Source organism: Panthera uncia, unplaced genomic scaffold (genome assembly GCF_023721935.1).
Source record: "Panthera uncia isolate 11264 unplaced genomic scaffold, Puncia_PCG_1.0 HiC_scaffold_1185, whole genome shotgun sequence".
Taxonomy (NCBI): domain Eukaryota; kingdom Metazoa; phylum Chordata; class Mammalia; order Carnivora; family Felidae; genus Panthera; species Panthera uncia.
The window spans coordinates 684-7223 of record NW_026057794.1 but is presented as its reverse complement, the minus strand read 5'-3'; the positions used below and the strand labels follow the sequence as shown (position 1 = coordinate 7223).

Genomic DNA, 6540 nt, shown 5'->3' with positions numbered 1-6540 from the left:
GTCCAGGGACGTCGCCAGGCCCGAAACGACTCCGGTCTCGTGACCTCCCTTGAGGGCTGAAGTGAGGACCCATGCCAGAAGGCGGCTCAATTGCAGGGTTAGGGTTCGAGGCAGGATTTGGTTGCAGTGGAGGGTCCCGGTTCGCGATATAGTTAGGGTTAGGGTTAGGTCCCAGGAGGCTTCAGGCGCCGAACCCACAGCAGGGCAGTGGTCTCCCCAAAGGGCTGAGTTGTGGGCACAAGGGACGGTGACGTTCAGGATCAGTCTTTGGCTGCCAAGGCCACACATGTCGATGGGCCCCTGGTCGAGGACGCGTCCGAATCCTCTCAGTCAGCTGCAGACCGGCCTGGGAAACGACATGTTGAGCTACCATGTTCTATACCGTGTGAGCCTGCAATGCTTCTGGACCCCAGGCGCATGCTGTTGACAGACGCTAGAATTGGGTCCCAAGGTGGAAGGAGCCTTAGCTACGGTTACACTTTGTTCCAGGGATGTCGTCAGGGCCGAAGCGACTCTGGTCTCATGATCTCCCTCCAGGGCTGAAGTGAGCGCACATGAGACAAGGATGCTCAAGTGCAAGGTTATGGTTCGAGGCAGGCTTATGTTTCGGTCTAGTTTCCCGATTAGGGGTAGGGTTAGGGTAAAGGTTAGGTCCCAAGATTCTCCAAGCGCCGAATCCACAGCAGGGCAGTGGTCTCCCCGAAGGTCTGAGTTGAAGGCACAAGGGATGGTGACGGTCAGGATCAGTGTTGGCTGCCAAGGCCACACAAGTCGATGGGACCCTGGTTGAGGACACCTCCGAATCCTTTCGGTCAGCTGCAGACCGGCCTGGGAAACGACATGTTGAGCTTCCATTTCTATGCTTAGTGAGCCTGCACCGCTTCTGGACCCTCGGCGCATGCTGCTGTTAGACGTTGGAATTGAGTCCCCTTGGGGAGAGAGCCTTAGCTAGGGTTAGGGTTCGGTCCAGGGACTTTGCCAGGGTCGAAGCAACTCCGGTCTCCTGATCTCCCTGGAGGGCTGAAGTGAGGGCCCATGCGACAAGGTAGCTCAAGTGCAGGGTTAGGTTTCGAGGCAGGATTAGGTTTCGTTGGAGGGACACAGATAAGTGTATGGTAGGGTTAGGGTTAGGTCCCATGTGGCTCCCGGTGCCGAACCCACAGCAGGGCAGTGGTCTCCCTGCAGTGCTGAGTTGAAGGCCCAAGGGACGGTAATGGTCAGGATCAGTCTTTGGTTACCAAGGCCACAAAGTCAATGGCCCCTGGTTGAGAAGGCCTCTGGAATCCTCTGGGGCAAATGCAGCCCGTACCGGGAAACGACATTTTGAGCTTCCAGGTTCCATGCCGACTGAGCCTGCACCGCTTCAGGACTCCAGGCGTTTGGTGTTGTCAGAGATTGGAATTGGGTCTCCATGGGGAGAGAACCTTAGCTAAGGTTAGGGTTTGGTCCAGGGAGGTCGCCAGGACCGAAGCGACTCCGGTCTCATGATCTCCCTCGAGGGCGGAAATGAGGGCCCATGCGACAAGTTGGCTCAAGTCCAGGATTAGGTTTTGAGGCAGGCTTAAGTTTCGTGGAGGGTCCCGGTTCGGGCTAGGATTAGGGTTATGTTTAGGACCTAGGAGGCTCCAGGTGCCGAACCCACATCAGGGCTGTGGTCTCCCCGAAGGGCTGAGATGAGGGCACAAGGGACATTGACGGCCAGGATCATTCTTTGGATGCCAAGGCCACACACGTCGATGTGTCACTAGTCGAGAGGGTCTCTGGAATCCTCTCTGGCAGATGCAAACCGGCCTGGGAAACATGTTGAGCTTCCAGGTTCCATGCTGAGTGAGCTTGCACCGCTTCTTGCCCTGGCACGTGCTATTGTCAGACGGTGGAATTGGGTCCCCATGGGGAGAGAGCCTTAGCTAAGGTTAGGGTTCGTTCCAGGGACGTCGCCAGGGCCGAAGCAACTCCGGTCCCGTGATCTCCCTTGAGGGCTGAAGTGAGGGCCCATGCGATAAGGCGGCTCAAGTGCAGGTTTAGGGTTCGAGGCAGGCTTAGGTTTCGGTGGAAGGTCCCGGTTAGGGGTACGGTTAGGGTTAGGGTTAGGTCCCAGGAGGCTCTAGTTGCTGAACCCACAGCAAGGAAGTGGTCACCCCGAGGGACTGAGGTGAGGACACAAGGGACAGTGACGTTCAGTATAAGTCTTTGGCTGCCAAGGCCACACACGTCGATGGGCCCCTGTTCGAGAAGGCCTCCGGAATCCTATTGGGTAAATGTAGCCCTGCCTGGGTTGAGCTTCTACGTTTCATACCAAATGAGCCTGCACCGCTTCTGGACCCCAAGCGCGTGGTGTTGTCAGACGTTGCAATTGGGTCCCCAGGGGGAGAGAGCCTTTGGTAGGGTTAGGGTTTGGTCCAGGGAGGTCTCCAGGGCCTAGGCGACTCCAGTCTGGTGATCTCCCTCGAGGACTGAAGTGAGGGCCCATGCGTCAAGGTGGCTGAAGTGCAGGGTTAGGTTCGAGGCAGTCCTAGGTTTCCGTGGAGGGTCACGTTTAAGGGTATGGTTAGGGATAGGGTTAGGTCCCAGGAGGCTCCAGGCGCCGAACCCACAGCAGGGCAGTGGTCTCCCCGAAGGGCTGAGTTGAGGGCACAAGGGACGGTGACGGTCAGGATCAGTCTTTGGCTGCCAAGGCCACACAGGTATGGGTCCCTGGTGTAGGAGGCCTCCTGAATATTTCAGGCAGATGCCACCCGGCCTGGGAAACGACATGGTGAGCTTCCAGGTTCCATGCCGAGTGAGTCTGCACCGCTTGTGTACCCCAGGCACGTAGTGTTGTCAGACGTTGGTATTGGGTCCCCAGGTGAGAGATCTTTAACTAGGGTTAGGGTTTGGTCCAGGGACATCGCCAGGGCCAAAGTGACTACGCTCTCGTTATGTCTCTCGAGGGCTGAAGTGAGGGCCCATGCGACGGGGCATCTCTATTTTAGGGTTCGGTTACGAGGCTGGCTTAGTTTTCGGTGGAGCGAACTGGTTCGAGGTAAGATTAGGGTTGGGCTTAGTTTTCAGGAGGCTCCAGGCGCCGAACCCATAGCAGGCCAGTAGTCTCCCCAAAGGGCTGAGTTGGGGGTACAAGGGAGAGTGCCGGTCAGGATAAGTCTTTGGCTGCCAAGGCCACACATGTCGATGGGCCCCTTGTCGGTGAGGTCTCAGGAATCCTCTCGGGCAGCTGTAGCCGGGCCTGGGAAATGACATGGACAGCTTCCAGGTTCCATGCCAATTGAGCCTCCACCGTTTCTGGACCCCAGGCAAGTGGTTTGTCAGATTTTGGTATTGGGTCCCCATGGGGAGAGTGCCTTAGCTAGGGTTAAGTTTCTTTCCAGGACGTCACCAGGGTCTAAACGACTCCTGTCTCGTATTCTCCCTCGAGGCCTGAAGTGAGGGCCCATGCAACGGGGCGGCTCAAGTGTAGGGTTATGGTTCGAGGCTGGCTTAGGTTTCGTGGGGAGTGTCCTGGTTTTGGGTAGGGTTAGGTTTAGGTCCCAGGAGACTCCAGGCGCTGAACCCACAGTAGGACAGTGGTCTCCCCGAAGGGCTGAGTTGTGGGCACAAGGGAGCGTGCCGGTCAGTATCAGTCTTTGGTTGCCAAGGTGAGACACGTCCATGGGCCCCTGGTCGTGGATGCCACAGGAATCCTCTGTGGCCCGTGCAGCCGGACCTGGGAAACGACAGAGTGAGCTTCCAAGTTCCATGCCGAATGAGCCTGAACCGCTTGTGGATCACAGGCGTGTGGTGTTGTCAGACTTTGGTTTTGGGCCCCTAAGGGGAGAGAGCCTTAGCTAGTGTTTGGATTCGGTCCAGGGACGCCGCCAGGGCCGAAGCGACTCTGGTCTCGTGATCTCCCTCGAGGGCTGAAGTGAGGGCCCATTACATGGGGCTGCTCAAGTGTAGGGTAGGGTTCTAGGTCCCCTTTATTTTCGTTGGAGGGTCCCCTTTTGGAGTGGGGTTAGGGTTAGCGTTAGGTCCCTGGTGTCTCCAGGTGCCAAACCCTCAGAAGCCAGTTGTCTCCACGGAGGTCTGAGTTTAGGGCAGAAGGTTGGGTGCCGGTCAGGATCACTCTTTGGCTTCCAAGGCCACAACCTCTCTGTGCGATGTTCTGGGAGGCCTCAGGAATCCTCTCGGGCTGTTGTAGCCGGGTTGGGAAATGACATGTTGTGGTTCCAGGTTCCATGCCGAGTTAGCCTGCACCGCTTCTGGACCCCTGTTGCATGGTGTTGTCAGACTGTAGTATTGGGTCCCCATGGTGAGAGAGCGTTAGGTAGGTTTAGGTTTCGTTCCAGGGACGTCACCAGGACCGATGCGACCTGAGACTCATGATCTCCCTCGAGGTCTGAAGTGAGGGCCTATGTGACGGTGGGTCTCAAGTATAGGGTCAGGGTTCGAGGTCGGCTTAGACTTCGGTGGAGCTTTCCGTTTAGGGGTTGCATTAGGCTTAGGGTTAGGTCCCAGGATTCTCCAGGCTTTGAACCCACAGTTGTGCAGTGGTCTCCCCGAAGGTCTGAGTAGAGGGTACAGGGAGGGTGCCAATCAAGACCAGTCTTTGGCTTCCAATTTCACACAAATATATGGCCCCCTGTGGGTTAAGCCTCAGGAATCCTCTCGGGCAGCTGCAGCCGGGCCTGGGAAATGATATGGTGAGGTTCCACGGTCCATTCCGAGTGACCCTTTACTGCTTCTGGACCCCAGCCACGTGATGTTGTCAGAGGTTTATGGTTCGGTCCAGGAAAGTCGCCAGGGTCGAAGCAACATCAGTGTTTTGAATTCCATGGAAGGCTGAAATGAGGGCACATGTTCCGACATGGATCTGTTTAAAGTTAGTGTGATATATAGGGTTAGGTGTAGGGTGAGTATTCTGGTTAGGGTTACCATTAGGTTTAGGGTTAGCTCCCTGGAGGCTCCGGGTTGTTACCCCAGAGCAGAGCAGGTGTATCCCCAAAGGGCTGAGTGGAGTCACAAGGGTGTGTGCCGGTCAAGATTATTCTATGGGTTCCAAGGCTAGACATATGTATGTGCCACCCTTACTGTAGGCTTCAGGAATCCTCTCGTGCAGCTGCCGTCTCGCTTTGGAAATGACATGGTGAAATTCCACGTTCCATGTCGAGTATATCTTCATCAATTCTGGAACCCATGTGCATGCTGTTATTAGAAAATGTACAAATGTATATTTTCTGATGGAATGATATCTCCCTTGATGTCTTTGCAGTGTTAAAGTGCCCTTCTATGTATGTATGAGTATCAATTCTTTACTTTAGGTTTTCAGTGTTTTGTGTATTGGATTCTCTCAGGTTGAGCACATGTATGTTTACAATTGTTGTATCTTTCGTTGGATTATACTTTTTATCATTATAATTTCCTTCTTTCCCTCTTCTTAGAGTTTTATTTTTAAATGTAAAAGGATGTCAACTTTTCATTGAAATATTCTTCACACATTTGTTGTATTAGTTTTAGGCATACATTGTAGTCATTCCATATGTCTATAAATTATGTTGTCCTTCAGCACAAGTGTAGCTATCCTGTGAAAGCATGCAACAGTATTATTACAGGATTAACTCTATTCAATTGGCTATCTCTTGTATCCCTAGGACTCATTCGTTCCATAGCTGGAAGCAGTTATCTCTCTCTCAAAGGTGTCAATTCTTTATCTAACCTAAATACTCTGGTGGTAAACACAATTACTTGCTCAGCATGTGTAAATTGGCCGTCTATTTTTCTGTGGACATTGCTTAAAACATTACAAATGATGTCATTATGTTAATAAATTCTGTTTCATTCTTCACTCAAACAAAAGGAGAAGGAAAAGGTTTCTTTGTGTCCCAGGCCCTGTCACTAAGACCCTTCCCATTGTGGAGAACAGGCGGAGTTGCCCAGAGCACCTTTAGTCCCTCAGCTGAGCGACCAAGGCCTTCAACTTTGCAGGAATTCCCATGGTAGCCAGCAGAGAGAGCTCAAGCACCACAGACCCGGAGGGGCGGCCTCCTCTGCCTAGGCAGTGATGGCCAGCAGAGGGCGCACCATCAGCTTTTCTGACCCAGGGCACTTCAGAGCAGGAAGGGCTGCTGCTGCTCCCAGAGGACACAGGGCCTCTACCACTGTCTCAGGACAGAGAGCAGAGCTGTGTTTCCAGCGGGTTCTGCCGCCCACCCCAGGGGAGACCTTGGGAGCTTTGCAGCAACTTGGCATCTCCTGAGTCGCCAGAGAGAAGCTGCCTTGTTGTACTGAGTGCTGAGGAGGGGGCGCTGGGTGGCTTCCCTGGGCATGATGGTTGCAAAACAGCATAGGGCCTTGCATTTTCTGGGTTGTTCCCGTGTTTCATTCCTCAACTTCCTGGACAGTATTTGAACAAGTCGTATTTTACTAAAGGACTTGTGGATTGCAGGGTTCCACGACATCACCTCATAGATAGTGTCGATGGTTTGTTCCAGATTCAGGCTTGTTTCCGGGAAGAAACGCTGACAGAAATTCAGAAGAACAGGAGCTGCATTCCATTAGGACTTGAAT

The 6540-nt window shown here is 53.7% G+C and overlaps 1 long non-coding RNA gene across 1 annotated transcript; it reads left to right on the top strand.

Annotated features, from left to right (window-relative positions):
• The first annotated feature begins 906 nt into the window (after nucleotides 1-906).
• Nucleotides 907-5411, top strand: LOC125916802 (uncharacterized). The gene is made up of 3 exons (XR_007456033.1): nucleotides 907-953; nucleotides 1913-2091; nucleotides 2565-5411. It is a non-coding gene; the product is annotated as an uncharacterized LOC125916802 (long non-coding RNA).
• Nucleotides 5412-6540: the final 1129 nt, after the last annotated feature.